Below are 18,462 nucleotides of genomic sequence, written 5' to 3' on the forward strand. Positions count from 1 at the left end.
TATCATCTGCCAATAATGACAGTTTTAGTTCTTTCTTTCCAATTTGGATGCCTTGTTTCTTTGTCTTGCTGGATGCTCTGGCTAGAACTTCTAACACAATGTTGAATAATAGGGTGACAATGGGCATCCTTGTCTCATTCCTGATATTAGAGGGTAGGCTTTCAGTCTCTCTCCATTTAGTATTATGAAGGCTCAGGTTGTTCACACATGCCTTTTATCATATTGGTGAAGTTCCCTTCGATTCCTACATTTTGAAGTCTTTTTATCAGAAAAGAATGCTGAATTTTGTTGAATGCTTTTTCAGGGTCTATTGAGGTGATCATTTGATTTTTCCCTTTTAATTTGTTAATGTGTTTTATTACATTCATTGGTTTTCTTATGTTGAACCACCCTTGCATGCCTGGAATGAATCCCACTTGGTTATGGTGTATGATTTTTTTAATGTGTCTTTAGATTCAATTTGCCAGTGTTTTGTTGAGAATTTTTGTATCTATATTCATTAGGGTGATTGGCCTGTTGTTTTCTTTTCTTGTAGCATCTTTATCTGGTTTTGGTATTAGAGTGATATTGACTTCATGAAATGAGTTAGATAGTGTTCAATTTCCTTCAATTTTTTCAAAGAACTTAAGTAGGATTGGTATCAGTTCTTTTTTGGAAAGTTTTGTAGAATTCCCCTGTGAAGCCATCTGACCCCAGGTTTTATTGTAGAAAGCTTTTTGATGACTGATTGGATCTCTTTACTTGTGATTGGATTGTTGAGGTCCTCTATTTCTTCTCTGTTCAGTCTAGGTTATTCATGTGTTTCCAGGAAATTATCTGTTTCCTCTACATTATCTAGATTGTTGGCATACAGGTGTTCATAGTATCCTCATGATATTTTAAAAAATTTCTTGAGTATCCACAGTAATGTCCCCCCTCTTATTTATTATTTTGTTTATTTGGATCTTCTCTCTTTTTGACTTTGTCAGTCTAGTTAAGGGTGTGTCAATCTTGTTGATCTTCTCAGAGAACCAACTTTTGGTTTTTGTTTATCCTCTCTATTGCTTTTTGTTCTCCATATTCTTTATTTCTGCTTTAATCTGTGTTATATCTTATACATGCATTGGGATTAATTGGCTGATTATTTTCTAGCTTCTACATTGGTTCCATGAGTTCTTTGGTTTTAGCTCTTTATTCTTTTCTAATGTATGAATTTGGAGCTATAAATTTCCCACTCAGTAATGCCTTGGCTGCATCCCATGGAATTTGATATGTTGTGCTCTCGTTTTAATTCATCTCTAGATATACAGCAATTTCCCTTGCAATTTCTTCTTTGACCCACTGCTTGTTTAGGATTGTGTTGTTTAACCTCCAGGTATTTGTGAATGTTCTAGATCTTTGATGGTAATTGACTTCTAGTTGTATTTCATTGTGATCAGAGAATGTGCTTTGAATAGTTTCAATCTTTTTAATTTATTAAGGCTTGCTTTATGCCACAGAATATGATCTAAACTTGGTAAAGTTCCATGAGCATGGGAGAAGAATGTATATCCTGGTAATTTGGGGTGTAATGCTCTATATATGTCCATTGATTCTAATTCATTTATCACATTATTTAGATTCTATATTTCCTTTTTGGTCCTCTGTTTGATCTATTTGTTGGAGAGAGTTGTGTGTTGAAGTCTCTCACACTTATTATGGAAACATCTATTTCTTCCTTCAGTTTTTTATTGAGATTGTTCACATACCGTACAATTATCCAAAGATCCAAAGTGTACAATCAATTGCCCATGGTACCATCATACAGCTGTGCATCCATCACCACAATTAATTTTTTTTCAATTTTTAAAACATTTTCATTACTCCAGAAAAGAAATAAAGACACAAAAAAGGAAACTGAATTCCTCCCGTACCCCTAACAACCCCCCTCCATTATTGATTCATAGTTTTGGTATAGTACATTTGTTATTGTTGATGAAAGAATGTTAACATACTACTAACTGTAGTATACAGTGTGCAATAGGTATAAACTTTTTCCTATATGCCCCTATATTATTAACTTCTTCTTGTAGTGTCATATGTTTGTTCTAGTTCATGAGAGAGATTTCTAACATTTGTAAAGTTAATCACAGACATTGTCCACCACAAGGTTCACTGTTTTATACATTCCCATCTTTTAACCTCCAACTTTCCTTCTGGTGACATACGTGACTCTAAGTTTACTCTTTCCACCACCTTCACACACCATTCAGCACTGTTAGTTATTCTCACAATGTGCTACCATCACCTCTGTCCATTTCCAAATGTTTAAGTTCACCCTAGTTGAACATTCTGCTCATAATAAGCAACCACTCCCCATTCTTTAGCTTTGTCCTATATCCTGGTAACTTATATTTCATGTCTATGAGTTTACATACTAGCATTAGTTCATATCAGTGAGACCCTGCAATATTTGTCCTTATGTGTCTGTCTTATTTCACTCAGTATAGTGCCCTCAAGATTTCTTCATCAACCCATTTTTTAAGATGGTTTTGTTCACACACCATATATTGTGTACTAAGTAAACAATCGTTGGTTCCCTGTATAGTCACATATTTATGTATTCAGCACCATCGCCACTATCTCTATAGGGACATCCCTATTTCTTCCACAAAGAAGGAGGAAGAGTCACAGAAGGTAGAGAGACAAAAGAAAAAGGAAAAAGAAAGGGAGAGAAAAAAACATGACAACTGGAAAGCAGAAAAAGGAAAGATAGCATTACACTAAAGTAGAATAAAGAGTCAGGCACCATCACCAATGCCAGGAGTCTGATACCCTTCCCCTATGCCCCCCATATGAATTTAGCTTTGGTATATTGCCCTCATTATATTAAAGGAAGCATAATCCAATTTTTCTCTTAATTATAGTCTCTAGTTTGCATTGATTGTATTTTCTCCACAATCCCACCCTGTTTTTAACACATTGCAATGTTGACATCCATTTGTTCTACCTCATGTAAAAACATATATGTACCTTTTTTACAATCATTGATAACCCTAGGTTTCACTGAGTTATACGGTCCCAGTCTTTATCTTTTGTCTTTCATTCTGGTGTCCCACATGGTCCTAACCTTCCTCTTTCAACCATACTCACAATCATCTTTGTTCAGTGTACTTACATTGCTGTGCTACTATCTCCCAAAATTGTTTTCCAAACCTCTCACTCCTGTCTTTTCCTTGTTGTCTGCAGTGCTTCCTTTAGTGTTTCCTGCAGAGCAGGTATCTTGCTCACAAACTCTGTCATTGTCTGTTTGTCAGAGAATATTTTATGCTCTCCCTCATATTTGAAGGATAGTTTTGCCAGCTAGGATTCTTGGCAGTTTTTCTTTTTCAATATCTTAAATATATCATCCCACTTCCTTCTTGCCTCCATGGTTTCAATTGAGAAATCAGCACACAGTCTTATCAAGCTTCATTTGTATGTGAGGGATCACTTTTCTCTTGCTGCTTTCAGGATTCTCTCTTTATCTTTAACATTTGATAATCTGATTATTAAGTGTCTCTGTGTAGGCCTATTCAGATCTATTCTGTTTGGGGTATACTGAGCTTCTTGGATCTGTAATTTTATTTCTTTCATAAGAGATGGGAAATTTTCATTGATTATTTCCTTTATTATTGCTTCTGTCCCCCTTTCCTTATCTTTTCCTTCTGGGGCACAAATGATATATACATTCCTGCATTTCATGTTTTCCTTCAATTCCTGGAGACATTGCTCATGTTTTCCCATTCTTTTCTCTACCTGTTCTTTTGTGTGTAGGCTCTCAGGTGTCTTGTTCTCCAGTTCCTGATTGTTTTCTTCTGCCTCTTGAGATCTGCTGTTGTATGTCTCCATTGTGTCTTTCATCTGCTGTGTTGTACCTTTCATTTCCATAGATTCTGCCATTTGTTTTTTTTTTGAACTTTTGATTTCTACCTCATGTACACCCAGTGTTTTCTTTATAGCCTTCATCTGTTTTGCCATATCTTTCCTAAACTTTTTGAATTGATTTAGCATTCATTGCTTCAAATCCTTTATCTCTGTTAAAGTTTAAATTTGTTTCTTTGACTGGGCCATAACTTCATTTTTCTTAGTGTAGGTTGTAGTTTTCTGTTGTCTAGGCACCTGGTTTCCTTGGTTACCCCAATCAAGTTTTCCCAGACCAGAATGGGCTCAGGTCTTGGAAGGAGGCAATAGTATCTGCTTTCCCTGAGGGTGTCTTAGAAGAGGGATACACCCTTTGAGGCCTCAAGTGACTGTACTTTTCTGCCCAGCAGGCGACACCTGTCAGCCTTTAGCTTCCCACTGGTATAAGGAGGTGTATCCTGTGGCTGTTTTTGCCCAGGCTCTGGGGTCTGGTTCTGAATGGAAGGCATTTAGTAGAGCTTGGCACCACCCTCTTCCTCTTAGGGAAGATACACCCCCTAGGGTGAGGTTATTTACCTTTGATTAGTCTCTCTCTGCCTGTGCTATCTCCACCCTTGTCTGAGTCAGAGTGCTGGGAAATGAAAATGGCTGAGGCTTTCTCCACTGTGCTGAAAAGGGGACAGAAAGTCCCCTTCAGGGGCAATCCATGGCCACCCTCTGGCTCTCCAAGGTCAGTCATCACCAAAAGCCTCTGTCTGCTTGTTGGGGATTTGTAGCTTGTATTGAGTAGTCCCTGTTTGTTAATTTAAACCCAAGTTGGAGCTCAGCTGTGCTATATTCGCTTGCTCAGAGAGTGCTGCTCTCTGGCACTGCAGGGTTTTGCAGTTTGGGCTGTGGGGGGAGGGGCTCCTGGCTTGGAGCTACAGATTTAATTATAGATTTTATGCTGCAATCTTGGGCATTCCCCCCAGTTCAGGCTGGTGTATGATGAGTGGACAGTCACGTTTGTCCCCCTGCAATTATTCCAGATTATTTACTGGTTGTTTCTGGTTGTTTATTAGTTGTACCGGGGGGACAAACTAGTTTCCACTCCTCTCTATGCCACCACTTTTTTCGTCTCTTCTCTTCCTTCAGTTTTGCCAAAGTTTGTCTCATGTTCTCAGGAGCACCTTGATTGGATGCATAAACAGTTATGATTGTTATTTCTTCTTGTTGAATTGTCCTTTTTATTAGTATATAGTATCCTTCCTTATCTCTTATGACATCCTTGCATTTAAAGTCTATTTTATCTGGAATTAGTATTGCTACCTCTGCTTTCTTTTGGCTGTGGCTTGCATGGAATACTTTTTCCATCTTTCACTCTCAATTTCTTTGTGTTGCTGTGTCCAAGATGAGTCTCTTGTAAACAACATCTTGATGGTTCATGTTTTCTAATCCATTCTTCAAATCTTTTTATTTGTGATCTTAATCCATTCACATTCAATATTATTACTTTGAAGGCAGTTCTTCAATCAGCCATCTTATCCTCTGGTTTTTATTTATGAAATGTATATTTTCCTCTCTCTCTCTTTATTTCCTTTAAGGTAACATCACTAAAATTCTTCAGTTTGTGCCCTTCTCCAGACCTCTGTCCTTTCTTTTCTTCTCATCTGGTAGAGCTCCCCTTAGTATTTCTTGCAGGGCAAGTCTCATTATCAAATTGTCAGCATTTGTCTCTGTGTGAAAATTTTAAACTCTCCCTCGATTTTGAAGGGAGATTTGCTGGATAAAGAATTCTTGGCTGGCAATTTTTCTATTTCAGCATTTTAAGTATGTCATACCACTGCCTTCTTGCATCCATGGTGCCCACTGAGTAGTCAGTACTTAGTCTTATGTGGTTTCCCTTATATGTGGGGAATCACTTCTCTCTTGCTGCTTTTAGAACTTTCTCCTTCTCTTCAGCACTTGACAATCTGGTCAGAATATATCTTTGAGTGTGTTTATTTGGATTTATTCTATCTGGAGTTCATTAGGTATCTTTGATTTGCATATTTATGTCATTTAGAAGGGTTGGGAAGTTTTCACCATCAATGTCTTCAAATACTGTTCCTAGCCCTTTACTCTTCTCTTTCCTTCTGGAACACCAATGATTCTTATATTTGTGTGCTTCATGTTGTACATAATTTCTCTGAGATCCATTTTAAATTTTTTATTGTTTTCATCATTCATTTTTTTTGTGCTTTCACTTTACATCACCCTATCTTTGAGTTCATTAATTTGTTCCTCTTGCTCTTCAAATCTTGTGCTATGTGTCTCAAGAATCTTTTTAATTTGATCAACAGTATGTTTTATTTCCATAAAATCTGCTATTTTTATTTACTCTTATGAATTCTTCTTTTTGCCCTTCTAGGTTCTTCATGTACTTTATATCCTGAGGCATGATACTGATGTTTGTGAGTAATTCTCCTCTCCTTTTACATTTGGATGTTTGTGTTACCCATATCCTCTGATTTCTTCATATGCTTTATAATTTTCTGTTGTGTTTGGCCTCTTGGCTTTTGCTTATCTTGATAGGGTTCTTTTAGGATATGCAAACTTACTGGAGCATTTATCTATTATTTGACAGAGCTACAGTTGGTGGAGTGCACTTTCCCTGACCTACTGGTAGATGGCACTTTTGAGCCACCACTTACTCTCAAGCCAGTTCTCCCCAACTTTTTCTATGCACTGAGTGAGGGTCCCAACCATGTCACAGTCCAATGAGTGCACCAGTTTTCCATGTGCACTGGTGACCACCATCCCTGTGGTTGGGGGCATGCCCTGTACAGTTTGGTCAAGATTCCACTTCAGGACACAGTGGTCCCTTCAGTTCTCGGGGCCATGGGTGGAATACTCTGGGGCTGCAGAGGTGTGTATCTCACCTTCCAGCTCAAATGACCCACAGTCCCTCTCTGCTGGGCACCCATGAGTCCCTGGGATTAGGGGAAGACTCCTGGCACTTCCATGGGGCACCCCTACCTCTAGGCTGTGCAACACCATGGGATTCCATGCAGGAAGCATGGATGCTGTCACAAGCACACCAAATCCCAAATTCCCTCAAGGAAGCTCCCAGCTGTGGAGCTTTGAAGGGTTGTCCCTCAGCCAGCTGCAAAGATGGCTGCTCTGGGTGAGACAGCTACCCTCTTCCATGATTGTCTGCCTGCTCAAGTAGCCAGTCTCTGGCACATGGGCTCTTTGCCATGGGTCTGTGAAGAGTTATCACCCATGCCAGGCACTGAGTAGGGTGCCTGGGGCATGGAAGGCTACTCCCCTTTAGCTGTCAGCTGGCTCTAGCTGCCCATTCCCCAGTGGTGTTCCAGGCTGAACACACACCCATCTCTAAAGGCAGCCTCTCACTTTCTCCAAGTAGACACTCACTTTGGGTGTAGAAGTCCCTGATCAGCAAGTGGAACCATGTAACTGCTGTTCTGGAGAACTTTCTGTCCTTTATGTAGTGTTTTTCATGGAAAAGAAGTTTGCTCTGCCTCTCCTAATCTGCCATCTTCCATCCCCCATGTGGGCTTTTTATATATGCCCTTTATCACATTGAGGAAGTTTCCTTATATTCCTATTTTTCTAAGCATTTTTATCAAAAAAGGGTGCTGTATTTTCTTACATGTCTTTAGTGCATTAATTGAGATTATCATGTGTGTTTTTAACTCCATTATGTTAATGTGATGTAGTACATTAATTGGATTTCTTATGTTGAAGCAATTTTTTTACATTTTAATGCAATTTTATTGAAATATATTCATATGCCATACAATCATCCAAAGTGTACAATTGTTCACAGTATCATCATATGGTTGTGCATTCATCACCACAGCATCAATTTTTGAACATCTTCATTACTCCAAAAAATAAAAATAAGAATAAAAGTAAAAGTAAAAAAGAACACCCAAAACATACCTGTGCTGGTTTGAATGTATTATGTCCCCCAAAATGCCATTATCTTTTATGTAATCTTGTGTGGGCAGATGATTAGTGTTGATTAGATTGTAATTCTTTGAGTGTTTCTGTGGAGATGCATCCCACCCAACTGTGGGTGATGACTCTGATTGAATAATTTCCATGGAGGTGTTACCCCACCCATTTAGAGTGGGTCTAAATTAAATCACTGGAGCCATATAAATGAGCTGACAAACAGAAGGAACCCAGTGCAGTTGAGAGTGACATTTTGAAGAGGAGCTACAGTGAAGAGGGACACTTTGAGGAATGCACAGAAGCTGAGAGAGTAGCTGCAGATGAGAGACAGTTTGAAGATGGCTGTGGAAAGAAGACTCTTGCTCCAGAGAAGCTAAGAGAGGACAAAGACCCCAAGAGCAGCTAAGAGTGACATTTTTGAGGAACTGCAGCCTAGAGAGGAATGTCCTGGGAGAAAGCCATTTTGAAACCAAAACTTGGAGCAGTTGCCAGCCACGGTGACTTCTCAGCTAACAGAGGTTTTCTGGACACCATTGGCCATCCTCCAGTGAAGGTACCCAATTGCTGATGTGTTACCTTGGAGAGTTTATGGTCTTAAGACTGTAACTGTAACCAAATAAACCCCTTTTTATAAAAGCCAATCCATCTCTGGTGTTTTGCATTCTGGCAGCATTGGCAAACTAGAACAATACCATACCCCTCCCCTCACATTATTCATTTACTTTTTGTACCCATTTTTCTCTGCATCTGTCCATACACTGGGTAAAGGGAGTGTGAGCCATGAAGTTTTCACAGTCACACGGTCAAACCATATAAGCTACATTATTACACGATCAGCTTCAAGAAAGCAGGATACTGAATTGTATTTAAAGAGTTTCAGATATTTCCTTCTAGCTATTATAATAATGTAAAAACTAAAAAGGGATATCTATATAATGCATAAACATTACCTCCAGAATGACCTCTCAACTCCATTTGAAACCTCTCAACCACTGAAACTTTGTTTCATTTCTCTTCCACCTGTTGGACAAGAAGGCATTCTCAATCTTATGATGCTGGGTCCATGCTCATCCTGGGAGTCACATCACACATTGCCAGGGAGATTTACACCCCTGGGAGTCATGTCCCACATACGGGGGAAGGCAGTGAGTTTAGTTGCCATTGGCTTAGAGAGAGAAGCCACATCTGAGTAACAAAAGAGGTTCTCTGGGGGTTTCTCTCAGGCACAATGGTAAGTAATCTTAGCCTCTCTTTTGCAGTAACAAGTTTCATAAGTAACAAACTCCAAGTTTGAGGGCTTGGCCTTCTAAACTGGTAGTCCCCAATGCCTACAAGGATATCAGGAATTCTCCAGGTGGGGAAGTTTAATATTTCCTTAATTTCCCCAGTCCCTCAAGGGGGCTTTGCAAATACTTTTTATTCTCTGCCCAAATTACTCTGGATGTATCAGGGCTTCACACTAACCTGTACACACCAACCAAATCTCACTCTCTATTCAAGGTTCCATGTAATTGTGGTGTTTGAGTAAATTGACCATACATGTTAAATTATATAGTGTGCTACAGAAAATATAGATATTTACATCAAATAAATATTTATTCCTTTTGTCTCACACACAAAGTGAAGCATTAAACCAGTTAATATCATCCTGTCCCCCATGGTCTGATCTATCCCAGGCAGAACAAATTCCATTTGGTTCGTATCTCCAATCAAAGTCTGATCTCCCTTTCAGCCTCTTTAACAGTTGCTGCATAGGGTAATGCTGACATTCACAGCTGCAAAATTTTGACTCTGGGTCTCAGGCATCATGTAGACCTCCAAAGCTCCAGGGGCCAACCAGGTCACACACAAACAGCTCAGCAAATCAGCATTTAGAAATAACTGTTACAACTCATGAATATATGCAACTGCTGTAAAAGTTTACAATCTATGAACCTTTACATAATCCTTCCCCTGCTAACCCATGCACCCAGATTTAATTATCAGAGTTTGAAGATTATTGCTAGTCCATATTAGTGAAGCATTATAATGTTTGTCTTTTCATTTCTGGCTTATTTCACTCAACCTACTGTACTTAAAGTCCATTCACTTAGTTGCATAACTCATAATTTCATTCCAGAAGGAATGCCACTGCTCAATATTCCATTGTATGTATACACTACAGTTTACCATTCAGTTTATCAGTCAATGTAACCTTAGGCCATCTCCAACCATTGCAAATTGTGAATACTGCCACCACAAGCACCAGTGTGCAAATGTCCACAAGTGTCCACACTCTCATTTCCTCAAGTATACAACCAATAACAGGGTTGCAGGACCATATGGCAACCCTACACTTGGCTTTCTGTGGAACCATCAATAGGTGACTCATGGATGCCATTTGCTGGTTAGTTAGAGAAAGTGTACACCAGCAAGCTGTAGATCTGACAAACTAGAGAGTGGTGTTTCAATAATCCTTCATATCCTGAAAGAACCATATCAAGTAAAGCAAATGCCAAGAGGCCAAAAACAACAGAAAATTTTAAAGCATATGATAAAACCAGATGACATGGATAGCCCAAACCCAAACAGCCAAATCAAAAGTTCAGAGGAGACACAGTACTTGGAGCAATTAATCAAAGAACTAAAGACAAACAACGAGAGCATGGCATAGGATATAAAGGACATGAAGAAGACCCTAGAAGAGCATAAAGAAGAAATTGCAAGAGTAAATAAAAAAATAGATGATCTTATGGAAATAAAAGAAACTGCTGACCAAATTAAAAAGAGTCTGGATACTCATAGTACAAGACTAGAGGAAGCTGAACAACAACTCAGCAACCTCAAGAAACACAGAATGGAAAATGAAAGAACAAAAGAAAGAATGGAGAAAAAAATCAAAATGGATCTCAGGGATATGATAAATAAAATAAAACATCCAAATTTAAGACTCATTGGTGTCCCAGAAGGGGAAGAGAAGGGTAAAGGTCTAGAAAGAGTATTCAAAGAAATTGTTGGGGAAAACTTCCCAAGCCTTCTACACAATATAAATACACAAAGCATAAATGCCCAGTGAACTCCAAATAGAATAAATCCAAATAAACTCACCCCAAGATATATTCTGATCAGACTGTCAAATACTGAAGAGAAGGAGCAAGTTCTGAAAGCAGCAAGAGAAAAGTAATTCACCACATACAAAGGAAACAGCATAAGACTTAAGTAGTGACTACTCAGCGGCCACCATGGAGGCAAGAAGGCAGTGGCATGACATATTTAAAATTCTGAGAGAGAAAAATTTCCAACCAAGAACACTTTATCCAGCAAAACTCTCCTTCAAATCTGAGGGAGAGCTTAAATTTTTCACAGACAAACAAATGCTGAGACATTTTGCTAATAAAAGACCTGCCCTACTTCAGATACTAAAGGGAGCCCTACTGATGGAGAAACAAAGAAAGGAGAGAGAGAGAGAAATTTAACAGACATATATAGAACATTACATCCCAAATCAGCAGGATGAACATTCTTCTCTAGTGATCACGGAACTTTCTCCAGAATAGACCATAAGGTGGGACGTAAAACAAGCCTCAATAAATTTTAAAAAATTGAATATTTTCAAAGCACATTCTCTGACCACAATGGAATACAAATAGAAGTCAAAAACCATCAGAGACTTAGAAAATTCACAAACACCTGGAGGTTAAAAATGAGGGGGAAGATGAAAACATTCCCGGATAATCAAAAGCTGAGGGAGTTCATCACCAGTAGATCAGTCCCATAAGAAATGCTAAAGGGAATTGTGGAGGCTGAAAGGAAGGGACACTAAATAATTGACTGAAACCACATGAAGAAATAAGGATTTCCAGTTAAGATCACATGGTAAATATAAATACCAATGCTACTGTAGTTTTGATTTGTAACTCCACTATTTGCTTCCTACAGGATCTAAAAGACATAAACTGTAATAAATCAGTGGTTTTGGACTCAGTATAAAATATGTAATTTTTGACAATAACTACATAATGGTGGGGGAATGAAGGAGTTTAGGAACATAGTTTATGTGTCCTATTGAAGTTAAGTTGGTATCAAAGAAAACAAGGTTATTTTAGATTTAAGACATTAAATCTAAGCCCCACGGTAACCACAAAGAATGTATCAGAGAATATGATCATAGAGATGAAATGTAGAGTTAGGGTTATGAGAAGCGGAGGAAGGGGCATTGGGGAGTTAATAAGAAATGAGTCTAGGGTTTCTATTTGGGGTGAGGGGAAATTTCTAGTAATGGATGATGGGAAGGTGATGGCATTGCAACATTGTGAATGTGATTGTGCCGGTTTGAATGTATTGTGTCCCCCAAATGCCATTATCTTTGTGGTCTTGTGGGACAGACGTTTTGGTGCTGGTTAGATTTGCTTGGAATTGTCCCACCCAGCTGTGGGTGGTGACTTTGGTGGGATACTCCCATGGAGGTGTGACCCCACCCATTCAGGGTGGGCCTTGATCAGTGGAGCCATATAAAACATGCTGACTCAAAGAGACTGGATGGAGTGCAGCTGTGAGTGATGTTATTTGAAGAGGAGCAAGCTTGCTAGAGAGGAATGTCCTGGGAGAAGCCATTTTGAAACCAGAACTTTGGAGCAGACGCCAGCCATGTGCCTTCCCAGCTAACAGAGGTTTTCCGGACGCCATTGGCCATCTCCAGTGAAGGTACCCGATTACTGATGTGTTACCTTGGACGTTTTGTGGCCTTAAGACTGTAACTGTGTAGTGAAATAAACCCCCATTTTATAAAAGCCTATCCATCTCTGGTGTTTTGCATTCTGCAGCATTAGCAAACTAGGACAGATTTTGGTAGCAGAGAAGTGGGGTGCTTTTGCTGCTGAGTCTGCAAATACCAAACATGTTGGAACGGCTTTTTAAGTGGATAAGGGGAAGATTCTGGAAGAATTGTGAGGAGCTTGATAGAAAAGGCCAAAACTGCTTTAAAGAGACTGTTTGTGGAAATATGGACTCTAAAGATACTTCTGATGAGGCCTTGAACAGAAATGGTGAATGTGTTGTTGTAAACTGGAAGAAAGGCGATCCTTGTTTTAAACTGGCACAGAATTTGGCAAAATTGAGTCCTGGTGTCAGATGGAAGGAAGAATTTAAAAGTGGCAACCTGGAATACTTAGCTGAGGAGATCTCCAGACTACGTGTGGAAGATATACCCTGGCTTCTCCTTGCAGCTTATAGTAAAATGCGAGCAGAGAGAGATAAACTTAGAACTGAACTCTTGGGTTCAAAGAAACCAGAAGTTGATGGCTTGGAAAATTACGGGCTTCCAGAAGCTACAGCCCAAGGTGAGGACAAGCCAAGATTGGATAAGGAGTTAAGCAGAAAGGATTTGTGGAAACTCCTATTGTCTGATGGCTTTGATCCCTGCATGCTTCATGCAAAGCCAACAGAATTTTTGCGAGATCTTTATAGACAGAGCCATTGCCGGCCTGGACTGGAGGAGACAGACAAGGAAAAAATTAAAGGAAAAATCTCTTCAAAGACAGAGCCATGGAGGTTGAGGTCTGGAGTCAAGAGATTTAGGGCTGGGAGAGTGGAGCAGCCCACATGCATGGAAAGGGTGAGTTTGCCCTGGAGGTCGAGGGCGGGCTTTCCGCCTCGATGCTCTGGAAGAGTTTTGCCACCTCAGGTCCCAAAGAGGGTGGAGCACATTCCCAGGGAATTGAGGAGAGCCTGGCTGCCACCACACTGTTCTGAAGGGGTTGAGCGTTTGCCCCGGAGATGGAAGGGAATCCGGGAGCTGCCCCGAGGTTTGAGGAGGGTGGAGCCGAGAAGGTGGTCTCCCCAATGTGTGGAAATGTTGGAGCACTCACCCAAGCATTTGGAGAAGAAACAGCTGCCAAAAAGGCCCTTGGGAAGGGTTAGGCTCCCACTCTCTCAAGCCCCAAGGATGCAACGTTGTTCTGTAAATGACTCTCAGACTTTGAAATCTAACGGAGTTTGTCCTGCAGGTTTTAGGAACTGTTTTGGTCCTGTTAACCCTGTTTTCCTTACTCTTTCTCCTTATGGCAATGGAAATGTTTATCCTATGAATGTCCCTCCTTTGTATATTGGAAGCATATAACTTGTTCTAAGTCCACAGATCCAAGCTAAAGGAAAAGTATGCCTTAGGACTGACCACGCCTATATTTGATTTTGATGGGATTTTGTACTTAACTTTTGTTACTGAAATGGTTTAAGTTTTTGTGATATTGTGATGAAATGAATGTATTTTGTATTTGGAAAGATAATGTCATTTTGGGGTCCAGGGGGTGGAATGTGCCGGTTTGAATGTATTGTGTCCCCCAAATGCCATTATCTTTGTGGTCTTGTGGGACAGACGTTTTGGTGCTGGTTAGATTTGCTTGGAATTGTCCCACCCAGCTGTGGGTGGTGACTTTGGTGGGATACTCCCATGGAGGTGTGACCCCACCCATTCAGGGTGGGCCTTGATCAGTGGAGCCATATAAAACATGCTGACTCAAAGAGACTGGATGGAGTGCAGCTGTGAGTGATGTTATTTGAAGAGGAGCAAGCTTGCTAGAGAGGAATGTCCTGGGAGAAGCCATTTTGAAACCAGAACTTTGGAGCAGACGCCAGCCATGTGCCTTCCCAGCTAACAGAGGTTTTCCGGACGCCATTGGCCATCTCCAGTGAAGGTACCCGATTACTGATGTGTTACCTTGGACGTTTTGTGGCCTTAAGACTGTAACTGTGTAGTGAAATAAACCCCCATTTTATAAAAGCCTATCCATCTCTGGTGTTTTGCATTCTGCAGCATTAGCAAACTAGGACAGTGATTAATCCCACTGATGGAATGCTTGGAAGGGGTTGGAATGGGAAGATTTATGCTGCATATATGTTTCCACAATTGAAAAAAAAAGACAGTCTGAATAGAAAATGACAATTAAATGCCAAGGATGATCCTGGATGGGATCTGAGGATGGAGAAGAGGGGGCTCAAAGGAGCACAGTTGGGACATAAGAAAAAAATGAAATATAGAATGTAAGCTTTGTATCAATGTTGAATTTCTTGAACTTCTTAACTGTGCTTAATGTGATTGCATAAATGAATGTTCTTGTTCATGGGAAATGTATATGTGAATTATATTGTTTGTTCAAGGATGTGTGCAGCTTGCTCTCATATGTTCAGAAGACAGAGCAATAGATGATGGATGATAGATAGGGAGGGAGTGAGGGAAAGAAAGAAATGGTAGAGTGACAGGATGTTAAAATTGGTGGATCTGGGGTATCAGCGGAGGGGGGTTGGGGTATGCTGGAGTTCTGTGTATGGGTTTGTATTGTTTTTGCAACTGTTCCTGTACGTTTGAATTTATTTCAAAATAGAATTCAACAAAAAGAAAAAGAAAAGTCATGGAGGACAGAAAATTTAAAAAAAAAGAAGTACTCTGGTGGTGACTCAGGCATAATTATAAGGAAGATTAGCTTTGCCATTGCAGAAATAATTTTCATGAGGGTAAGCCTCAAGACTGAGGGCTTGGCTTATTAAATTTGAAGTCCCTAGTACATAGAATATCAGGAATTTCCCTGGTGGGGAAGGTTATTAGTTCTACATTTTTTTCTCCAGTTCCTCAAGGGGACTTTGCAAATACTTTTATATTTTCTGCCCCAAATACTGAGGAATGCATCAGAGTATTACATTAACTTGTACAGAGTTACAAGATCGCATTCCCTATTCTAGGTTCCAAGTAATTACAATGTTTAAATACACTGACCAGAGAGGTTAAATTAGATAGTGTACTACAGAGAATTTAAATTTTGGACAAAATCTACATCTTTTCCTTTGGTCTCACACAGAAGTGGAAGTTTTAAAATACAGACAGTATTATCCTTTACCCTGCATTCTGATTTACCTTAGTCTTAACTAGATCTGCTTCATTTATATCTCTAATTGAGTGACCTTTTTTTCAGCTTCCTTAACAGTTGCTGTATGGAGTAATGTTGACTTTCAGACCTACAAAACTCTAACTCTAGGTCTCAGGTGTCACCCAGATACCCAAAGTTCCAGGGAACTACCAGGCTATAGGCAAAGAGCACAGCATCTCAGAATTTAGAAATAACAGTTAAAACTCAGGAATAAATTGACTGATGTAAGAGCTTACAATCTAGGAACATTTAAAATGAGCCTTAATGAATAGTCTGTCCTCCTTAATGATTGATTCCTCAATTGCTGCCCATTTTCTATCACCTGATAACCTATGCTCTCCAATTCAATTCTCAGAGTTTGCTCATTATAATTAGTTTATATTAGTGAGACCATACAATATTTGTCTTTTCACTTCTGGCTTCTTTCACTCAACAAAATATCTTCAAGGTTTATTCACCTAGTTGCATGTCTCACAACTTCAGTACTTTCCGCAGCTGCACAATGTTCCATCATTATGTATACACCACAGTTCACCCTTCCATTCCTCAAAATACCCTTAGGCCACCTCCATCCATTGACAATTGTGAATAATTCTGCCATAAATATCAGTGTGCAAATGTGTACCCATGCCCTTGCTTTCAGTTCTTCCAAGTATATACCTAATAATGGGGTTGCAGGATCATATTGCAACCCTATACTTATTGTCCTGTGGAGCCAACACACTGTGCTCCAGAGGTGCTACACCATTCTACTTCCCTATTCATAGTGGATGGGTATATATCTCTCTCATCTTCACATCTTCTCCAGCACTTTTATCTTTCTGTTTGTTTTTTAAACATTTTTATTCATGCACCATACTATCCATCCTAAGTGTACAATCAATGGCCCGCGTATAATCACATAGTTATGCATGCAGCACCACAATCTATATGTGAACATTTATATTTCTTCTGCAAAGAAAGAAAAGAAATCCAAAAAAGGAGAAATAGTAACACAACAAAATCCCATACCCCTTCCTCATAACCCCTCTTAGTGACATTTAGCTTTGTTATTTTACCATTTATTTATTATTAATGAAAGAATATTACAATGCTGTTGTTAACTATAGAACCTAGTTTGGATTAATTGTATTTTTCTCAAACACTATTCCATTTTTAGCACCTTACAATGGTGATAGTCATTTGTTCTCAGTCATGTAAAAATTTTCTCATATTTTTACATTTAATTGCCATCATTGTCCATTCTAGGTTTGGCTAAGTTATACAACCTGAGTTTTTATCTTCTATCTTAACTTCTGATGTAATACATACCCCAGCCTTCCCCTTTCAATCATATTTGTACTCAGCTTTGTTCATTATACTTACAAATTATGCTACTATCACAGAGTATTGTACTATCCATTTCTGAATATTTAGAATCAATCTTGTTAAACCCTCTATACTCCTTCAGCATCAAATTTCCAATCTCTACCCTCTTCATACCTCCTGATAAGGTGGGATCTCAATTTTAACTCTCAGAATTTGCTCATTATAGTTGGTTCATATTAGTGAGACCATACAGCATTTGTCCTTTTGTTTCTGGTTATATCGCTCAGCATAATGTCCTCAAGCTTCATCCACATTGTTGCATTCATCATGAATCTATTCCATCTTACAGTTGCATAATATTCCATTGTATGTATATACCATAGTTTGTTTGTCCACTTGTCAGTTGATGGACATTTGAGCTGTTTTCCTCTATTGGTTCATGAATAATGCTGCTATAAACATTGGTGTGCAAATATCTGTTCATGTCCTGGCTTTCAGTACTTCTGAGTATATACCTAGTAATTGGATTGCTGAATTATACAGCAATTCTATTCTTAGCTTCCTAGGAGCCACGAAACTGCCTTCCAGAGTGGCTGCACTATTCAACATTTCCACCAACAGTGAATGTGTATGTATATCTCCACATCTTCCCCAGCACTTGCAGTTTTCAGTGTTTTTGATAATGGCCATTCTAGTAGGTGTGAGATGATATTACATTGTGGTTTTGAATTGCATTTCCCTAATAACTAGTGAAGTTGAGCATCTTTTCAATATGCTTTTGAGCCATTTATATTTCTTCCTTGGAAAAGTGCCTATCCATGTCATTTTCCTATTTTACATTTGGGTTATTTGTCTTTTTGTGGCTGAGTTTTAAGATCTCTTTATATATTCTGGATATTAAACCCTGATCCAATATGTGGTTTCCAAATATCATGTCCCACTGCATAGGCTGCCATTTTACTTTCCTGACAAAGTCCTTTGATGTGCAAAAGTATTCAATTTTGAGGAGATCCCATTTACCTATTTTTCTTTCATTCCTTGTGCTTTGGGTGTAAGGTCTAGGAAACCACCTACTATCACAAGGTCTTTAAGATATTTCCCTACATTTTGTTCTAACAGTTTAATGATCTTAGCTCTAATGTTTAAGTCTTTGATGCATTTTGAGTTAATATTTGTACAAGATGTGAGATAGGAGTCCCCTTTCATTCTTTTGGGTGTGGATATCCAGTTCTCCAAGCACCATGTGTTGAAGAGGTTATTCTGTCCCAGTTGAGTGGACTTGGCCACCTTATCAAAATCATTTTTCTGTAGATGAGAGGGTCTATTTCTGAGCTCTCAATTATATTTCATTGGTCAGTATATCTATCTTTATGCCAGTAACATGCTCTTTTGACCACTGTAGCTTTGTAATATGCTTTAAAGTCAGGTAGTGTGAGACCTCCCAATTCATTTT

The sequence above is a fragment of the Choloepus didactylus genome, chromosome X, assembly GCF_015220235.1.
Source record: "Choloepus didactylus isolate mChoDid1 chromosome X, mChoDid1.pri, whole genome shotgun sequence".
Taxonomy (NCBI): Eukaryota; Metazoa; Chordata; class Mammalia; order Pilosa; family Megalonychidae; genus Choloepus; species Choloepus didactylus.